Genomic DNA, 21541 nt, shown 5'->3' on the forward strand with positions numbered 1-21541 from the left:
CAAGACACGGTAATCTCTGTTGCCGAGTAGATCCAAGAAACAAAGCTTGCGTACCATAAACCCATCAATCTATGAGTTGCAGGAAATGCAGTGATGATTCACACATTGTAACGTGACGACTTTCATTTACCACAAACACAGACGAGAAAGACAAAGCACAAGACAACAGAGCCGTGCTGCACCACTGCCAGTTGATGGGTAAGGAAATTAAAACTTGAATCTCACTCTGTCTGAACCCAAAAGTTTCAAACAATCAGAGCAGTTGAACCAAGTTGAAAGGAGAATGGAACATCTGAATACAAATAATACAGAGAAATAAAAATAAAATGTTGTTCTGAAAGAACATTTCAGATTCAGCAGGGGATTTGGGCTCCCGAGTGGTGCAGCGGTCTAAAACACTGAATACCAGTGCAAGAGGCAACACTAAAGTCCCTGGTTCGAATCCAGACTGAATCACATCAGGCTGTGATTGCGAGTCCCATAGGGCTCAGCGTCATTCGGGTTTGGCCATCATTGTAAATAAGAATTTGTTCTTAACTGACTTACCTAGTTAAATAAAATAAAAATGTATGTGTAAAGACCATGTTAGCTAGGCCTAATGTATGGGTAAAATGGGACCAAACAAATCTCTAGATGTGGCTGCAGTTACATTGAGTAATACTTACAGATTCATGTTTAAAAGGACATTACACTTACAAATCAACATATGTTTTCAGACCTCCAAAGTACTCTGTCAAGATGAAACCACGTCCCAAAACATTGGTTGTGAAGATCCAGTTATATACCTTCAACCCAAATGAATGGAAAAGATAAGCACTGAATAACTTTCTTGCTATTGGGACACTGACTCAACTAACCTTGTTGTTCCGGAGCTCCCTAAACACAGAGGATCTGTCCCATTTCCCAAAAAGAGTCCCTGACAGCAGCAGACTAATCAGGCCTTCTATGGCAGTGCTGCATTCAGAATCAGATCACACCAGCAGCATGATGGCTGGGGCCCAGGCCAGGTTCCCATTAGTCACCATATGCATCGCCAATGGCACACTATTCCCTAAATAGTGCACTAGTTTTGACCAGGGCCCAAAGCAGGGCTCTACATTGTTACCATTTTAAGGGGCATATGCTCCTAAAGATTTTGCTTTGCTACCTGGAATTTTTATGTGGGAGCACCAGTGCCCCTAGAAAATAAATCACCAAGGTAAAAATGGTTGTAATGATTTCTTCGCTGTCCCGCAGCCTCAGTAGTACACGAACATGTGGTGACACAGAAAGAAAGGAACAGGGAGACCTTCTGTTGGAGATAAGCTTGAAAAGTAGCTAGGATTCATATTGGCTGAGCCAATGTAAGCTGTTTTTTGTGTAGGCTATATTTAGTTATTGTGTTACTTTTTACTTTATTTGGTAAATATTTTCTTAGCTCTTTCTTGAACTGATTGTTGGTCAAGGGCTTGTAAGTAAGCATTTCACAGTAAGGTCTACACCTGTTGTATTCGGCGCATGTGACAAATAAAGTTTGATATGATTTGATAGCTCATTCTCAATATCTAAAATACTTTTTTCTGGTGCTCCTAAACTCTGTATTATGTTATTGCTGGATATCCTTATCATTGAAAAAAATGCAATATGCAGTAACTACTAGAGGTCGACCAATTATGATTTTTCAACGCCGATACCGATTATTGGAGGACCAATAAAAAGCAAATACCGATCAAATCGGCCGATTTTATTTTGTATTCATTTTTTTAGATATATTTGTAATAATGACAATTACAACAATACTGAATGAACAATGAACACTTATTTTTACATAATATAATACATAAATCAAATCAATTTAGTCTCAAATAAATAATGAAACATGTTCAATTTGGTTTAAATAATGCAAAAACACAGTGTTGGAGAAGAAAGTAAAAGTGCAATATGTGCCATGTAAAAAAGCTACCGTTTAAGTTCCTTGCTCAGAACATGAGAACATATAAAAGCTGGTGGTTCCTTTTAACATGAGTCTTCAATATTCCCAGGTAAGAAGTTTTAGGTTGTAGTTATTATAGGAATTTTAGGACTATTTCTCTCTATACCATTTGTTTTTCATAGACCTTTGACTATTGGATGTTCTTATAGGCACTACAGTATTGCCTGGCTAACCTCGGGAGTCGATAGGCTTGAAGTCATAAACAGCGCTGTGCTTCAAGCATTGCAAAAAGCTGCTGGCAAATTGAGGAAAGTGCGGTTTGAATGAATGCTTACGAGCCTGGTTCTGCCTACCACCGCTCAGACTGCTCTATCAAATCATAGACTTAATTATAACATAATAAACACACAGAAATACGAGCCTTAGGTCATTAATATGGTCAAATCCGGAAACTATAATTTCGAAAACAAAACGTTTATTCTTTCAGTGAAATACAGAACCGTTATGTATTTTATCGAACAGGTGCACAACATTGAGTGCATTGTGTGCTCAAACCGAACATTGCACAACCTTCAATGTTATGTCATAATTATATAAAATTATGGCAAATTAATTACGGTCTTTGTTCGTAAGAAATGGTCTTCACACAGTTCGCAACGAGCCAGGCGACCTAAACTGCTGCATATACCCGGACTATGCTTATTTATTTATTTTAATTTTACCTTATTTAACTAGGCAAGTGAGTTAAGAACAAATTCTTATTTACAATGACGGCCTAGAGAACAGTGATAGTTGATAGTTTCCGGATTTGACCATATTAATGACCTAAGGCTCATATTTCTGTGTGTTTATTATGTTAAAATTAAGTCTATGATTTGATAGAGCAGTCTGAGCGGTGGTAGGCAGCAGCAGGCTCATAAGCATTCATTGCCTTGTTCAGGGGCAGAACGACAGATTTTTACCTTGTCAGCTCGGGGATTCGATCTTGCAACCTTCCGGTTACTAGTCCAACGCTCTAACCACTAGCTACCTGCCGCCCCATGCTTACACTGAACGCAAGAGAAGTGACACAGTTTCAGGCACCGCATTGATTACATGCAACGCTGGACAAGCTAGTTAAACTAGTAATATCATCAACCATGTGTAGTTAACTAGTGATTATGTTAAGATTGATAGTTTTTTTAATAAGATAAGTTTAATGCTAGATAGCAAATTACCATGGCTCCTTGCTGCCTGCACTCGCATGACAGGTGGTCAGCCTGCCACGCAGTCTCCTTGTCGATTGCAATATAATCGGTGTCCAAACATGCTGATTACCGATTCTTATGAAAACTTGAAATCTACCCTAATTAAAATCGGCCATTCTGATTAAATCGGTCGACGTCTAGTTACCACATCCATTTTTTTACTTAAAAATGTATGATATAAACCCATAAATGCCCAATGAGCTTAGTTCAACTGTGGTATCCCAACAGAAGCCAAATATAACATTGTTCTATCAATGTTGGTAAACAAAGTAAAATGTAAACAAACACAGTATAGCATCAAAACATGTTTAAACTATAACGTTGATATCATGGGTGGTCAGGCCTTGCATCCAAAGCTCTTTCTATGAATTTGAGTGCCTTTACATTTCTCCAGCACCATCCCTTAACCTTTAACTAAACAGTGGCGTGGAATTGCTTTGTTATTGTTTCAACTACAGATTGCCGCTTTAATACCTAACATCGTTTTCATTGTGTTCAAATGTTTTTGTGTATGCCTACATTTTCCAACTTAGGAGCACAAGTGCTCATGCCTTGTGTGCTCAAACCATAAATGTGTGCATGCTCAAACCATGCATTGTGTGTGGGGTGTGGTGTAGTGTGTGTTGTGGTGTGGTGTAGTGTGGTGTGTGTGTGTGTGGTGTGCAATAGAGCAGAGATGGGACTCCATAGGAAAATGCTGTGTGCTCAAACCATGAAATGTGTACATGAAATGTGTGCATGCTCAAACCATGCCTTGTGTGTGTGGTGTGGTGTGTGTGTGGTGTGGTGTAGTGTGTGCAGTAGAGCAGAGATGGGACTCCATAGGAAAATGCTGTCTAAGCTCTCTTTGTTCACATGGTGTGTGGTGTGGCGATAATAGAAGACCACAAAAATGTAAATCCTCAAACTCGGAGGCCAACCAAGCTGACTGTGAATGTGGGCATTAGAAAACAAGGCTACTTCCTCTCAAAGCTTGCTACCCTACTTAGAATGCATTAGGTGTGATCTAGTTCACACTGACTGAGGAGGTAGGTTGGTAGTGAATGCCTTTCTCACCCACATTCACAGACTTAAGCGAGGCTCACAGCCAAGGAAGAACACAGTTTTGCTTCCAATCTGGGGCCATAGATATCAAGCGTCTCAGAGTAAGAGTGATGATTTGGGATCAGTTTTGATTTTAGATCACATTGAATAAGATGGACAGGACAGGGAGTGCTGATCCTAGTTCAACACTCCTACTCTGAGAAGCTTGATGCATATGTAATTGAAGTGTAACTATTAACTGCCCGTAGCGAAGGTCAAATTATTTATTATTGTCTGATGTCCAATCCTCTCTGGGCTGAAGAGGTAAAATGGCTGCCTATTGTATTGCTGAGCAAAGAGATGGGCCATTCTTGGGAGATTTTCAAATTGGTTTTGATAACTCCTCTGTCCTCCGTCCTCTCCTCGCCTCCTTTGAAAAAGGTCAAAGGTAATCGAGGAGAGGGTGGAGGAGAAGAAACATGGAAACAAATGCACTTATATGAAATGAGAATCCCAAAATGTGTAAATTGGTAATAATTAATTTTAGAGATAAAAGGATAATTAAGATATTGTTTTGAAATGTGTGCATGCTTATTCTCCTCCGAGAAAACAACAGCTGATTCAAGGGGGTGTGGCAGATTTCGGCTGAGGAGACTCCACGGGAGGAAGCAATCGAGGACAGTGGCAGACTCCTCCGTTCACCTAATAACGATAGACACTTGTCGAGCACTCAACCACTTATCGGTTTCCAGGTCACGGAGGAGAGATGACGGAGGAGTCGAGGAGAGGACGGACTTTTTCCTAAATGAGAATCTCCCCTTGATTCAAAAGGGTCATCATCATCTGAAAGCTATCATGTCAAAGGTTTAAGGATCTAAGGTTAGCCAATCACAAGACACGGTAATCTCTGTTGCCGAGTAGATCCAAGAAACAAAGCTTGCGTACCATAAACCCATCAATCTATGAGTTGCAGGAAATGCAGTGATGATTCACACATTGTAACGTGACGACTTTCATTTACCACAAACACAGACGAGAAAGACAAAGCACAAGACAACAGAGCCGTGCTGCACCACTGCCAGTTGAGGGGAAAGGAAACTAGAACTTGAATCTCACTGTCTGAACACAAAAGTTTCAAACGATCAGAGCAGTTGAACTAAGTTGAATGGAGAATGGAACGTCTGAATTCATATAATACGGAGAAAGAAAAATAACATTTAGTTCTGAAAGAACATTTCAGATTTAGCAGGGGATTTGTAAAGACCATGTTAGCTAGGCCTAATGTACTGGTAAAATTTCCCCAATTCTGTATAGAGGAAAATGGGACCAAACACAAATCGCTAGATGTGGCTGCGGTTACTTACAGATTCACATTTAAAAGAACATTACACTAACAAATCAACATATGTTTCAGACCTCCAAAGTACTCTGTCAAGATGAAACCACATCCAAGACATTGGTTGTGTAGATCCAGTTATATACCTTCACCAAACACAAATCTCTAGATATGGCTGCGGTTCAAGCAACACAAAAACATGTTTATCAGGGAGATGGAAATGTTACTAACGTTAGTATATGGGGTTACGGTGAGTATTTGGACATAGACAAACACTCCATCCTCAGATGGCAGCAGTAACCAGGTCTAATTTGCTGAGCCTTTATTTGCACACGTGCTACCAATTAAGGCGATCGACAGTCAGTGTCCCAGCTGGTCATGAGGCTGCTCGCTTTTGTAGAAGCCTTTTTTTTGTTTTTGAGTCTTTCGTTTCGGGCATGCCTTTTTGTATTTTTTCCTTAACATTAAAGAGGACAAATAATTAAATACTGGACTGAAACAGAATCTTTATGCAGTGCATGTTTGGCTTAGTCTCACCAAACACAGCAACAAAGCCATAGCCCTAACGTTATTCAAACTTCAACAACCGGCAATCAAACTTGTCAAGACACTGAAAGAAAAAGCATTCTGCTTGCAAAAACCCCCAATGTACTCTTAAATCTCTACACGGCACATTCCTCTCTAGGTTTCTTCATTCTAGGGTTTTTCCTGTCCACTGTGCTTTCGCTTTTGCTTTGCTGTGTGGCTGTGACTCAGTGTATCTGCTCATTTGACAGGTCCAGTGATGATTTTAGCATGTAAATCTTGGTGGGGCAAACTCGAAAATGTTTTTGGGGATGCATGCCAGCAAAGCCACTACACGACACTAAACAACACATTAACTGCACTTTAACGGTGACAAACTGTGCCCACAATCTGGTACGGCCTACATAAAGCTGTCCCAACAGCAGTCCCAACACTTTACCACTGTTACACCTGGCTATCAGCGGAGCTTTGTCTGGCAATGAAAAAGTTAATTCAGCCTCATTTACTACCTTTTTAAAATACATAGCTGATATGGCTGACTTGCTTAAACAAATGTGGTTTCTACTGACCATTTAGACGTACAAACTATGGCATAAGGAAACGATGAGCGGATAAGAGGCAATCCGTAATTTTGATTAAGACATTAATGAGCAAGCTAAGACGGACGTAGTCAATATAACTATTTGTTTAGCACTTTTGAAATGTACAGTGACAGAATTCAGAACATGGGTCGTTCTTACAGTATTCTCCCTGTACACCAAGTCAAAACCATAGGATAAATAAAGGGGTCATATAAGCAGACAATGAAAGCTCTTACAATATTTGATGATTACATTTCTCTAAAACAGGCTGTAGACTACATATGCACCACCAAGTCAGAACAGTAGGCTAAATTATGAGGGGGAAAAGGACCAAAATGATTAGAGTGAGGCACATGGGCTACTAACAGCTTACCTCACAACATACACTTAGTATTACTTTCTTAGCTACAGTATACATATCTCTCTGGTATATTACATAATTCATGCAGCAGCATACAATACATTTTTAAACAGTTGTGCTGTGCTCACGTGAACAGGAAGGTGGCACAACAGTCTTTCTTGTGGGCAAATTTTGTCATCAAAGTCTGACATTATCTGGATTGATGGTGCTTTCAAGACAACTAGGAACTCTGAAAAAAACAAGGTTTAATCATGACATCAGTGATCTTCACGTCGGAGCTCTAGAAAGAGGCCCGAGTTCCCGACTTGGAGTTCCGAGTTATTTTCCCAGTCGGAGCTCGTTTTTTCCCCCAGAGTTACCTGTTGTCTTGAACTCACTGAAGTCTGAGATTTCCCAGTTGTTTTGAACACAGTAGAAGTCATGCTGGATTGACAGCATGGCCAATGTATTCAACCTTTTCTGGACCATGGTATTGCATGTGAATGTTCATCCTTTTAAGCTTGGAAAAGAGAGCTTTAAACCCAGACTTGGACTACACACCCTCTCCACCGAAAAGCAGGGGAAGCAAAATAGTGATTGCTTGCAACGCATGCAGTTAGTCACTGATTCCTTCCAACCACTCATTGTTCAATTTGCGATTTCCAACTTGTTGTTTAATGTTTATGTCCAATGGCCGATGAGCACCGATACGTTTTATTTATCATTTCTCTTCATATGACAAGGATTGAAAAGGATTTGCCAGTAGAATGTCGATGTGATTCATGATATTTGTAATAGAGGCATGGCCGATTAATTAGGGCCGATTTCAAGTTTTCATAACAATCAGTAATCGGTATTTTTGGACGCCGATTATGGCCGATTACAGTGCATTCCATGAGGAAACTACGTGGCAGGCTGACCACCTGTTACGCGAGTGCAGCAAGGAGCCAACTTATCTTATAAAAAACAAATCAATCTTCACATAATCACTAGTTAACCTAGTAATAACAACCACCATGTGTAGTTAACTAGCTTGTCCTACGTTGCATATAATCAATACGGTGCCTGTTAATTTATCATCGAATCACAGCCTACTTCACCAAACGGGGGATGATTTAACAAAAGCACATTCGGGAAAAAAGCACAATCGTTGCATGAATGTACCTAACCATAAACATCAATGCCTTTCTTAAAATCAATACACAGAAGTATATTTTTTTAAACCTGCATATATAGTTAAAATAAATTAATGTTAGCAGGCAATATTAACTAGGGAAATTGTGTCACTTCTCTTGTGTTCATTGCACACAAAGTCAGAGTATATGCAACAGTTTGGGCCGCCTGGCTAGTTGCGAACTAATTTGCCAGAACTTTACATAATTATTTCATAACATTGAAGGTTGTGCAATGCAACAGCAACTGAGGGTTGCCGCCCGTTCGATAAAATACGGAACGGTTCTGTATTTCACTGACAGAATAAACGTTTTGTTTTCCAAATGATAGTTTCTGGATTTGACCATATTAAATGACCAACGGCTCGTATTTCTGTGTTTATTATATTATAATTAGAGCAGTCTGACTGAGTGGTGGTAGGCGGCAGCAGGTTCGTAAGTATTCATTCGAACTTTACTGCGTTTGCAATGCTTGCTTCACAGCGCTGTTTATGACTTCAAGCCTATCAACTCCTGAGATTAGGCTGGCAATACTAAAGTGCCTATTAGAACATCCAATAGTCAAAGATATAGGAAATACAAATGGTATAGAGAGAGAGAAAAATAGTCAACGCGTCATAATTCCTATAATAACTACAACCTAAAACTTCTTCATGGGAATATTGAACCACCAGCTTTTATATGTTCTCATGTTCTGAGCAAGGAACTTAAACGGTAGCTTTTTTACATGGCACATATTGCACTTTTACTTTCTTCTCCAACACTGTGTTTTTGCATTATTTAAACCAAATTGAGCAGGTTTCATTATTTATTTGAGACTAAATAGATTTTACTTATGTATTATATTAAGTTAAAATAAGTGTTCATTGAGTATTGTTGTAATTGTCATTATTACACACACACACACACACACACACACACACACACGTCTGTGTGTGTGTGTGTATATATACACACAAAAATCATCTGATTAAATCGGTATCGGCTTTTTTGGTCCTCCAATAATCGGTATCGTCGACCTCTATTTTGTAAGTAAGATGTTGACATGATCAGTCCAATCAAAGCTACTGTAGATATAATGTGATTTGATGTAATTTTTTATCTGTGACCAATGACCTTGAGCCTTTCTTGGATGGGCACTTCTACTGTAACTCTATGGCAGCACCCAAGGGGGCTTGAACTTTCTAGCTCTCCCTATAGATTTTTTGATGACGTAGTGTCCCCATGAGTGACAGAACACTGAGCCAATCACGGCGCAACTAGAGAATATTACCAACCCCTACGCTCTGTATTTTCTGCTGGCTGCCCCACCACCACAGAAAGCACTGAGCTAGGCTGAAGCAGATGCATTTTGGAGCTGCCTTACTCAAGAAACCAAAAAAAGAGACCATGCAGCTTTATTAACTAAATAAAAAATATATATAATTGTTTTTTTTGTTTTTTTTACATTGTTTGCAAACTGATACTGTATGTGACTCGTATTAATGCCAAAATAACATGCAAAACAGGCAAACAAGGAGGGGCTCAACACCCTTTGAATATGACCGGTGTCAGTAAACGTCAGCAAAAAAAAAAGTTCAGTCACCAAAGCTCTAGATAACATGACAACAGCCTAACCAGCTCTGCTAGGGACAGTCAAAAGTTCAGAGTGAGGTGTTCTCTGATTTGTGTCTGGAAGTAGCTAGCAAGCTAGCCAACTTTAGCCAGTTGGCTCGGGTGCAGAACACTCGGCTCAACCCTAATCCTCAACCAGAGCTTCCAGTGTACGCTCTGAATGCTCCAAGAGTGAAATGCTCTGAATTTACTAACGGAACGAAAATCTGACAAGTCCCAGAGCACACTCTGGCACTCCAGAGTGAATTTGTAGAACACACCCATTGTAACCAGCGGTATTACAGAGGCCATCATGGCATATGAACCTAAAATATTGAGTTCTTCATAGCCAACTGGCATAACACTCTGGGCTCATCCATTAACACCAGGTAAAACAAATCAAAAATCATACATTCGTTGTTAACCAGTTTGTGTAGGCCTAAATGCGAGAGCAGAAAGGCATTGAAATATATTAAAAGTTGTAGAGAGGGATTGACTGAGTGTACAACACATTAAGAACACTTGTTCTTTCCATAACAGACTGACCATGTGAATCCATTGAAAGCTACGATCCCTTATTGATGTCACTTGTTAAATCTACTGCAATCAGTGAATGTGAAGGGGACAGGTTAAAGAAGGATTTTTAAGTCTCGAGACAATTGAAACATGGATTGTGTACGTGTGCCATTCAGAGGGTGAATGGGAAGACAAAATATTTAAGTGCGAGGTATGGTAGTAGGTGCCAGGCGCACTGGTTTGTGTAAAGAACTGCATGCAACGCAGCTGGGTTTTTCACGCTCAACAGTTTCCCATGTGTATCAAGAATGGTCCACCACCCAAAGAACATCCAGCCAACTTCACACAACTGTGGGAAGCACTGGAGTCAACATTGGCCAGCATCCATGTGGAACGCTTTCTACACCTTGTAGAGTCCATGACGAATTGAGGCCATTTTGAGGGCAAAAGGGGGGGTGCTCAGTGTAAATCTATACTGGGAAGGGAAGTAAAAGGGATACCTAGTCAGTTGCAAAACTGAATGCATTCAACCAAAATGTGTCTTCCGCATTTAACCCAACCCCTCTGAATCAGAGGTGCGGGGGGCTGCCTTAATCGATGTCCACGTCAACGGCACCTGGGGAGTAGTTGTTGTTAGGGGTTACCTGCCTTGCTCAAGGGCAAAATGGCAGATTTTCCCACCTTGCCAGCTCTGGGATTTAAACCAGTGACCTTTCAGTTACTGGCCCAACGCTGTTAACAGCTAGGCTACCTGTCGCCCACTGTAGGGGCCTGTAAGGTCATATTGTTTCCTGATAATCGCATAATGCTGTCCGTGTAACTCCAATAACCTGATGGCACTTGTGTTGTTGGTAACAACAGCCTCAGCAAATATTTAGTTTTATCTGCTGCCCCATACAGTTTATAGACAAAGGGTTTAGCGGTCCCTCGTGGCTGCAGCCCGGGCACAGATTACTGCTGTCTGCAGCACAGAGGTCAGTTAGGCCTATAGGATGCGTCTAAAATGGCATCCTAATCCCTATGGGTCCTGGTCAAAAGTAGTGCACTATGTAGAGAACAGTGTGCAATTTGGGAAGCATACATACAGTACCACAGAGTTCACTAATAAAAACCAAAAGCCAACAGTAACATTGGCACTTAAAAAGCTATTTTGTTTGGGGAGGATTTGGATGCTTTTGGTTTTTGATCTGGATGCTTTTGGGCCCATTCATTTACATGTTCCACTGTGGAAGAGTGATTTGATGGATAAAAAAAAAAGCATGATGAACACATATATAAAAAGGTACACAGTACAGCGAACACACACGCAGTAGAGGTCATTGCCAAGGCATAACTCCAAAACAAAATTATATATTTTTTATTATTTATTGAATATTCAAAACATACAATATACTTGCAGTGAAGCCGCTCAATGTGTTGAAACTGCCCTCTTTTCATTAACACAAAAGTAGGACACAGAATATGGCAAAATAACATAACTACACAATAACCATGTTTAAGCACAGGGCCAGATCTAGGCATACGCGACATAAGCGGTCGCTTAGAACAACCCCTGGCAGCTAGGGGGCCCCCGACCCCCCCCCCCCCCCAAAAAAAAAGTTTAGGAACTCATTTGGGGTCTCAACTTACTATTGAGAGTAAGAATAGCATAATACACGAGGGGCAATTTCGAAATTTGGTTGTGCATCAGCAGTTTATGTTTGTACAAAAAGTACTGTAATTTCTAAACAGTTCATCTGATGTGGATGAAAATACTGCCAAATTAAAGCTGACAGTCTGCACTCAAACCCCACAGACATTGTATCATTTAAAATATAAAAAGCTGGAGTACAAAGCCAAAACAACAGCAAAATTGTCACTGTTCCAATACTTTTGGAGCTAACTGTATATTTAGCTTTTCTACCAACGGAGGTACTCAAAGCGCTCTACAGAGTAAGGGGGAGACTCACCTCATCCACCACCAATGTGCAGCACCCACCTGGGTGATGTACGTCCACCATCTTTGAACCAGAACGCTCACCACACATCAGCTATCAGATGGAGTGGTGAGGAGTGATATGCCAATTAGGAATGAGGGGGATGATTAGGTGGCCATGCTGGAATGGGGCCAGGTTGGGAATTTAGCCATGACACCGGGGTTAACAACCCTACTCTTACGATAAGTGATTTTTTATGACCACAGAGAGAGTTAGGACACACATTTAACGTCTCATCCGAAAGACAGCACCCTACGCAGGGCAATGTCCTTAGACCAGAGGGAAGAGTGCCCCCAACAACCCTCCAACACCACTTCCAGCAGATTCTGGTCTACCATACAGGGACCGACCAGAATCAACCCTGCTTAGCTTCAGAGGCAAGCCAGCAGTGGTATGCATGGTGGTATGCTGCTGACATGTCAGCTAGGCTTGGGCGGTATACTATATATACACTGCGTGCACAATTATTAGGCAAGTGAGTATTCTGATCTTATCATTATTTCTATTCACATTTTCGAACTCCAAACCATATAAACTTGAATGCTTATTGGATTTAATCATTTTCAGGTGATATGTATTTGTGTAATGAGGGAGGGTGTGGCGAAAGTGAATAACACCTTATATCAAGGTGTGCATAATTATTAGACAGCCTCATTACCTCAGGTAAAATGGGCCAAAAAAGAGATTTCACTGACACTGAAAAGCCAAAAATTTAAAATGCCTTTCAGACGGATGCGCCACTCTTTAAATAGCTAAACTATTGTGGCGTGACCACCAGACAATTAAACGTTTTGTTGCGAATAGTCAACTGGGGCGCAAAAAACGCATGGGGAAGAAAAGGTGCAAATTAACTGCAAAAGACTTGAGAAGAATTAAACGTCAAACTACCAGGAACCCATTATCCTCCAGTGCCATTGTATTCCAGAACTGCAACCTACCTGGAGTGTTCAAAAGTACAAGGCGTCAAGTGCTCAGAGACATGGCCAAGGTCAAGAAGACTGAAACAAGACCACCACTGAATAAGACTCACAAGTTGAAGCATCAAGATTGGGCAAAGAAATACCCGAAGACAGATTTTTCAAAGGTTTTATGGACAGATGAAATGAAAGGGACTCTTGATGGACCAAATGGATGGGCCCGTGGCTGGATCAGTAATGGACACAGGGCACCACTTTGAGTCAGGTGCCAGCAAGGTGAAGGAGGGGTACTGGTATGGGCTGCTATCATTGAGAATGAGGTAGTTGGACCTTTTCGGGTTGAAGATGGACTGAAACTCAACTTCCAAACCTACTGCCAGTTTCTGGAAGATTCTTTCGTCAAACAGTGGTACAGAAAGAAGTCCTCAGCATTCTAGAAGGCCATGATCTTTATGCAGGACAATGCTCCATCACATGCATCCAAGTACTCCACTGCTTGGCTAGCCAGCAAGGGCCTCAAAGAGGCCTGAATAACGACCTGGCCCCCTTCCTCACCTGACTTAAATCCTATTGAGAACTTGTGGGCCATTCTCAAACATGAGATTTACAGTGAGGGAAGACAATACACCTCTTTGAACAGCATTTGGGAGGCTGTGGTTGCTGCTTCAGCTAAAATTGATTGTGAACAGATCAAGAAACTGTCAGACTATGGATGGAAGGCTGGCTCATGGCAGTTCTTGAAAATAAGGGTGGCTATATTGGTCACTGAATATCTTTGAAAGGCCAAAAATGTTATATAATTGTCATTTTGTGTTACTTTTCCGTTACACTTACTCTAAAAATTGAGAATCAACTAGTGAGTTGAGAGAAATTATTTTTGTAATTTAGTTGCCTAATAATTCTGCACACTAATAGTTGCCTAATAATTGTGCACACTTATATATTTCCCTGAGAAAGACAAAACTCACTTTTCCTTTGTTAAACAGTCAGGTTTGAGGTTCAATAACATTTTGGATTGACTGAGAGCATTGTGTTTGTTCAACAATAAAATGAATCCCGAGGAATACAATTTGCCTAACAATTGTGTACGCAGTGTATATACCGTATACCGGGGTATTAGGAAATAGCCACAGGATGGTTTTTCAATACCGTCAAATCAAATTTTATTGGTCACATACACATGGTTAGCAGATGTTAATGCGAGCGTAACGCTTGTGCTTCTAGTTCCGACAGTGCAGTAATATCTAACAACTTCCTAATACACACAAATCTAAGGGATGGAATAAGAATACGTACATATAAATATATGGATGAGCGATGACCGAGTGGCATAAGCAAGATGCAATAGATGGTATAGAATACAGTATATACATATGAGATGAGTAATGCAAGATATGTAAACATTAATAAAGTGGCATTATTAAAGTGACTAGTGATCAATTTATTGAAGTGGCCAATGATTTTGAGTCTGTATGTAGGCAGCAGCCTCTCTGTCAGTGATGGCTGTTTAACAGTCTGATGGCCTTGAGATAGAAGCTGTTTTTCAGTCTCTCGGTCCTAGCTTTGATGCACCTGTACTTACCTTGCTTTCTGGATGGTAGCGGGGTGAACAGGCAGTGGCTCGGGGGGTGGTTGTTCTTGATGATCTTTTTGGCCTTCCTGTGCCATCGCGTGCTGTAGGTGTCCTGGAGGGCAGGTAGTTTGCCCCTTGTGATGCGTTGTGCAGACTGCACCACCCTCTGGAGAGCCTTGCGGTTGTGGGCGGTGCAGTTGCCGTACCAGGCGGTGATACAGCCGACAGGATGCTCTCAATTGCGCATCTGTAAAAGTTTTAGGTGATAAGCCACATTACTTCAGCCTCCTGAGGTTGTAGAGGTGCTGTTGCGCCTTCTGCCCCACACTGTGATGTGTACGCCGAGGAACTTAAAACTTCCCATCTTCTCCACTGCTGTCCCGTCAGTATGGATGGGGGGGTGGTGCTCTCTCTGCTGTTTCCTGAAGTCCACGATCATATCCTTTGTTTTGTTGAAGTTGAGTGAGAGGTTGTTTTCCTGACACCACACGCCGAGTGCCATGGCTTCCACTTCCCCCCTGTATTTTGTCTCGTCGTTGTTGGTAATCAAGCCCACTACGGTTGTGTCGTCTGCAAACTTGATGATTGAGTTAGAGGCGTTCATAGCCACGCAGTCATGGGTGAATGGGGAGAACAGGAGGGGGCTGAGTACGCACCCTTGTGGGGCCTAAGTGTTGAGGATCAGCGAAGTGGAGATGTTTCCTACCAATACCGCTGTAACTAATTCTTTAAAGTTTTTCTATACATTTTAATATTTGTAGGTACTTTTTAAGTAAATACCTGCAGTCAACTTATGCAATATGTTAGAAGATAAAGCAGATTGCGTTCATTTCACTTTCACATTATTTTCCATTATGAAGCTTACCATAGTTCCCCAGAACAGTTGAGCCAGTCACGTGTGTGTTTGTAAATAGCACAACTGGAGAAAGAGGGAGCAGGTGAGTCCAACTATGTATTTGTATTTATTAAGGATCCCCAAGGCAGCAGCTACTCTTCCTGGGGTCCAGCAACATTAAGGCAGTTAAATACATGATATTACATTTCATAACACATTAAGTGTGTTCTCTCAGGCCACTACTCTACTATCACATATCTGCAATACAAAATCCATGTATACGTGTGTAGAGTGCATGTCTTATCATGTGTACGTGTGTCTGTGTGTGTGTGTCTCTTCACAGCCCCCACTGTGCCATAAGGTGTATTTTTAATCTGTTTTTTTTAAATCTGACTCTACTGCTTGCATCAGTTACCTGATGTGGAATAGAGTTCCATGTAGTCGTGGCTCTATGTAGTACTGTGCGCCTCCCATAGTCTGTTCTTGACTTGGGGATTGTGAAGAGACCTTTGGTGACATGTCTTGTGGGGTATGCATGGGTGTCCAAGCTGTGTGCTAGTAGTTTAAAAAACAGACACCTCGATGCATTCAGCATGTCAACACTTCTTACAAAAACAAGTAGTGATGAAGTCAAATTGCTCATCCACTTTGAACCATGAGAGATTTACATGCATATTATTAATGTAAGCTCTCCGAGCCAATTGTAATTTTCTGAGCTCCCTCTTTGTGGCACCTGACCACACAATTGAACAGTAGTCCAGGTGTGACAAAACGAGGGCCTGTAGGACCTGCCTTGTTGATAGTGTTGTTAAAAAGGCAGAGCAGCGCTTCATTATGGACAGACTTTTCCCCATCTTAGCTACTGTTGTATCAACATGCTTTGACCATGACAGTTTACAATCCAGGGTTACTCCAAGCAGTTTAGTCACCTCAACTTGCTCAAGTTCCACATTATTTATGATAAGATTTAGTTGGGGTTTATGGTTTAGTGAATGAATTGTCCCAAATACAATGATTTTAGTTTGAAATATTTAGGACTAACTTATCCCTTGCCACCCAATCTGAAACTAACTGAAACTTTGCTGACGTGTATTGTGTTGAGTATTCTACATTAAAACACTGGTTTTACACAAAGCCAGTTGCATGTCATTAGTAATGATAGAAAAAAGTAAGGGGCCTAGACAGCTGCCCTGGGGAATTCCTGATTCAACCTGGATTATGTTGGGAGAGTCTTCCATTAAAGAACACCCTCTGTGTTCTGTTAGAAAGGTAACTCTTTATCCATAATATAGCTGAGGGTGTAAAGCCATAACACATATGTTTTTCCATCAGTAGACTATGATCGATAATGTCAAAACACCTCCCACAATCTTTTTATCATCAATTTATTTCAGCCAATCATGTAAGTGCCATGCTTGATGAATGTCCTTCCCTATAAGCGTGCTGAAAGTATGTTGTCAATTTGTTTACAGAAAAAATAGCATTGTATCTGGTCAAACACCATTTTTTCCAAAAGTTTACTAAGTGTTAGTAACAGGCTGATTGGTCAGCTATGAGCCAGTCAAGGGGGCTTTATTATTATTGGGTAGGACAACCTTTCTAGTAGGCTTAGATTGAATAAAAATGTAATATATGGCAAATAGCAGTGGCAATATCGTCCACTACTATTGACATGGGTCACGTTATATTGAACGTCTTTTTTTGCTTCAATAGAGTGATCAGGGACGTGCACCTATAGTTTTCCTTCACAGAAAAGACATTTGTGCAAAACAATCGCTCAGCAGAAAATAGCTTAATTTTCATCAGATGACAACAGAACTGCAACGCTACAATGAAAAAAAACAGTATTTTTTGCAAAAACTATGCATTTCTGTTTATCATAGAAATAATGTAGCCAGCTACATTTCCTCAAGTTTTGTATTTTACTGGAGAAAAGTAGGCTGGCTATACTGAGAAAAGTACTGGTGAAAAGTAGCTACACATCAGCCAGAGTGCGGTCTGCTGATAGAATGCCGTTTGCAAATTCTCAATCAAGTGGAGTGCAACTGAAGCACAAAATGAGTTTGATCCCAAGCAGAAATTACAATAAGAAGCATTTTTTACAAAACGCAGTAAGATACTGTATTTATTATTCGTTTTATATTTTTCCACTGACGCGACCCCTAAATTTAACTTCCTAGTTACCTAAGTAAGTTGCTGAATTAATAAGGTTATGGGGCATCATATTCTGTTGGCTTTCTGCGGTGTTTGAGAAGTCAAAGCCCTTTGGATGAGTGGTCTGTACAGCTGCCACTGGTATATTTTGCTCCTCCCCTATTTTCACTGAGCAGAGCAGGCAGGCCAGTTTCCCTAGCGACTCCAGACTCCACACAAAACAGTTGTACATGTGCACATTCACATGTAAATGTTCAAACTTAGCAAAAATTACATTTGGTATTTCCTACCTATATATGTATAATTTTATGAGCTGGACTGCCTGTCTTTGCAAAAAAAAAAAAAAAAAAAAACATCTATTTGCGCATGTTAGCATATTTTGCTAGAAGCCTCCATGGAAACTGCTATTACTTGTGCTAATTTTGTTAGCATTCTGGTAATTGCGTTTTTACTGTAAATCCCGTGACATGAAAATCTGGATACTGCCCGACCCTAAAGTCAGCCACAAAAAAACAATTGTGGGTTTTTTCAATTAAAAAAAAAATAAAAATACATTTGATGAAACCAAATAATCTGATTCAATGCCAACTGTTCTATTTTATTATTAGCAAGCCTATATTTCAAGTTGCAACCTATTTCTTTCAACACTGATCTTAAATTCCCCTTTGGTTAACCTGTCTGGGCAAGGTGGGACGTTTGCGTCCCACCCTAGTCAACAGCCAGTGGAGTTGCGTCGCGCAAAATACAAAACCTCATAAATGCTAGAACTTCAATTTCTCAAACATATGACTATTTTACACCATTTTATAGATACACCTCTCCTGAATCGAACCACGTTGTCCGATTTCAAAAAGGCTTTACAGCAAAAGCAAAACATTAGATTATGTTAGGAGAGTACCCTGCCAAAAAAAAATCACACTGCCATTTTCAAAGCAACTAGATGCATCACAAATACCCAAAACACAGCTAAATGCAGCACTAACCTTTGACAATCTTCATCAGATGACACTCCTAGGACATCATGTTACACAATACATGCATTTTTTGTTCGATAAAGTTCATATTTATATATAAAAACAGCATTTTACATCGGCGCATGACGTTCAGAAAATATTTTCCCTCAAATGCTTCTGGTGAATTAGAAGATTTCATTCAATAAAAACAAAATAAAAATCACACTGATCTGTCAAATTTGTTATTTGATTTCAGACAAATTTAATAGAATAGGTTGAACGAACCAAAGCCTAATTTTGGATCATACCGATCAGAAAAAGCACTTCAGATGAACAACGGTGCCATCCCACTTTTTACTGTGCATGTCAGAATTCTGGAGGATTCAGTTGGCTACACATCTGTCACATCATGTACTAGTACAATGCCTAGGGTTGCAAAATTCTGTGAGTAGAATTTCAGTATGCAGACATCAAATTAAGTTTGATGAGGAAACTAACAAAAAATGTCAGGCACACACAGAAAGAAGCCACAACATACTCTTTCTTACTGAGCTCAGCTTATGTGAACTATAGAATGGCAAGACCAGACAACAGAGACTGTTAAAAATGTTTATTTAACTAGGCAAGTCAGTTAAAAACGAATTCTTATTTACAATGATGGCCTACCAAAAGGCAAAATGCCTCCTGCGGGGACGGGGCCTGGGATTACATTTTTTTTTTTTTAAATGCAATATAAATATAGGACAAAACGCACATCACAACAAGAGAGACAACACAACACTACATAAAGAGAGACCTAAGACAACAACATAGCAAGGTTGCAACACATGACAACACAGCATGGTAACAACACAACATGGTAGCAGCACAAAACATGGTACAAACATTTTAAATGTGTCACTTGCATGTGGAGGTATTGCACCCATGGGACTGTATCCTATTTTGTGGATCAGAATATTCTGAGGTATGTTGCTGTCAACAACAATAAGCTCCTTCCAGAGTATCCTATTGGTGCTTGATGGTGTATTCAACTAACACATAAATACTATTATCCTCCTAGACTCTCTGGCCACTAGACTGATTAGAGAGAATCTTGGGTGGCGGTAATCTTTTTTACAAGCTTACAGTACAAAACCGTTTTTTCCCTGTCTACTGCTGGCACATTCTTCTACTGCTCCAAGTCCAAGTGCCCAGCAATGTGCTTCGCAAAGATTGTGTGTTCAGTTCTGCCAATTGAATGGCAAAACACACTATCACGTGTTGGTAATAGCTAAAGCCGACATTCTGTAAGATGCGCACAACATCAAAGAGTGGGCCACCAACAATAATGTAAACAATAGACTATAGAGCAAATGCATCCCATGACATTTCATTTTCAAATGGAAAATGCACTTTACAGATTGTACAACACATTAGGAACACCCATCTAAAATTGAGTTGCACCCCCTTTTGCCCTCAAAACAGCCTCTATTTGTCGGGCCATGGATGTTGGCCCATGTTGACTCCAATGCTTCCCACAGTTGTGTCAAGTTGGCTGGATGTCCTTTGGGTGGTGGACCATTCTTCATACACATGGGAAACTGCAGCGTGGCAGTTCTTTACACACTCAAATTACTACCATACCCCGTTCAAAAGGCACTTAAATATTTTGTCTTGCCCATTCACCCTCTGAATGGCAACCATACACAATCCATGTCTCAATTGTCTCAAGTCGTCTTTAACCTGTCTCCTCCCCTTCATCTACACTGATTAAAGTGGATTTAACAGGTGACATCAATAAGGGCTCATAGCTTTCATCTGGATTCACATGGTCAGTCTGTCATGGAAAGAGCAGAGGAGTGTTCGAATACTCATACTAACCACACTATGTGTGACGTAAATTGAGTATGTTGTATGCTTATTAGTCATAGTATGGGTACAGTTAGTATGCCAAAAGTTCCCGGATATCGTACTATATTTGCCAAAACATGAAGTATACAAGTAATGCACACTATTTCCGTGCTTTTAGGGCACATAATGCAATTCTTCAGAAAATGGGTGTGGCTTCACAGCGTTTTCAAATTTGAAGAAAAGGGCTGAAAATATGTAGCCGAAGTCCGACGAGAGCGGATACAAATTTGTTGCTTTAACTCAACATTATTAAAATGTTGAGTAATGTAATAAAGTAATGACTTCTCAAATAAGTTGCGTTACACGTTATGTTGGCTGACAGTTTGTTAGCTACGCTATCCTTACGAACAGCAGAGCATATCATTACAGCAGTATGTCCCGGGTATTTTAGCTACCTACTGTAACGTTAATTGGATACAAATGCATCAAACTTGCGAGTATATTTACTTTATGCTCACTACCTACCCAACATTTATTGACTTGAATATTCACAGCTTAGCTAAGTGGTATAGTAGTTTGGGTGTGTTCGTAAATTCACTCTGGCTATCTACTCCGATTTCAGAGCACTCTCGTCTGACCGTGCCAGAGCACAGAATAACTGATGAATTTACGAACACTCAACACCCATTGAATATGGCCGGTTTCACTAAACGTCGGCAAAAAAGCGTAATTAAATTATTGCCAGCAGCATATTTACAGTCACCAATGCTCTGGATAGCATGAAAGCTGCCTAACCAGCTCTGCTAAGGCAAGTAAAATGGTCAGAGTGAGGTGTTCTCTCATTTGTGTCTGGAAGTAGCTAGCAAGTTAGCTTGGGTGCTTGACTGCTGTTGTGAGGTCAGAATGCTCGGATCAACCCTACTCCTTGGCCAGAGCGTCCAGTGTGCGCGCTGAACGCACCGAGAGCGAAACACTCAATTTACGAACAGACAATTTGATAACGCCCTGAATTTACAAACACCCAGAGCTAGTACGATCAACTGAAAGGATACAGTGCG

The 21541-nt window shown here is 40.5% G+C and overlaps 1 protein-coding gene across 3 annotated transcripts in view; it reads right to left on the reverse strand.

The window, feature by feature from the left end:
* LOC115154573 (phosphatidate phosphatase LPIN2) overlaps window positions 1–21541 on the reverse strand; it is a 49416-nt gene that overhangs the window by 18142 nt on the left and 9733 nt on the right. The gene's annotated exons all lie outside the window — the stretch shown is intronic.

This window comes from Salmo trutta, chromosome 2 (assembly GCF_901001165.1).
Source record: "Salmo trutta chromosome 2, fSalTru1.1, whole genome shotgun sequence".
Lineage (NCBI taxonomy): Eukaryota > Metazoa > Chordata > Actinopteri > Salmoniformes > Salmonidae > Salmo > Salmo trutta.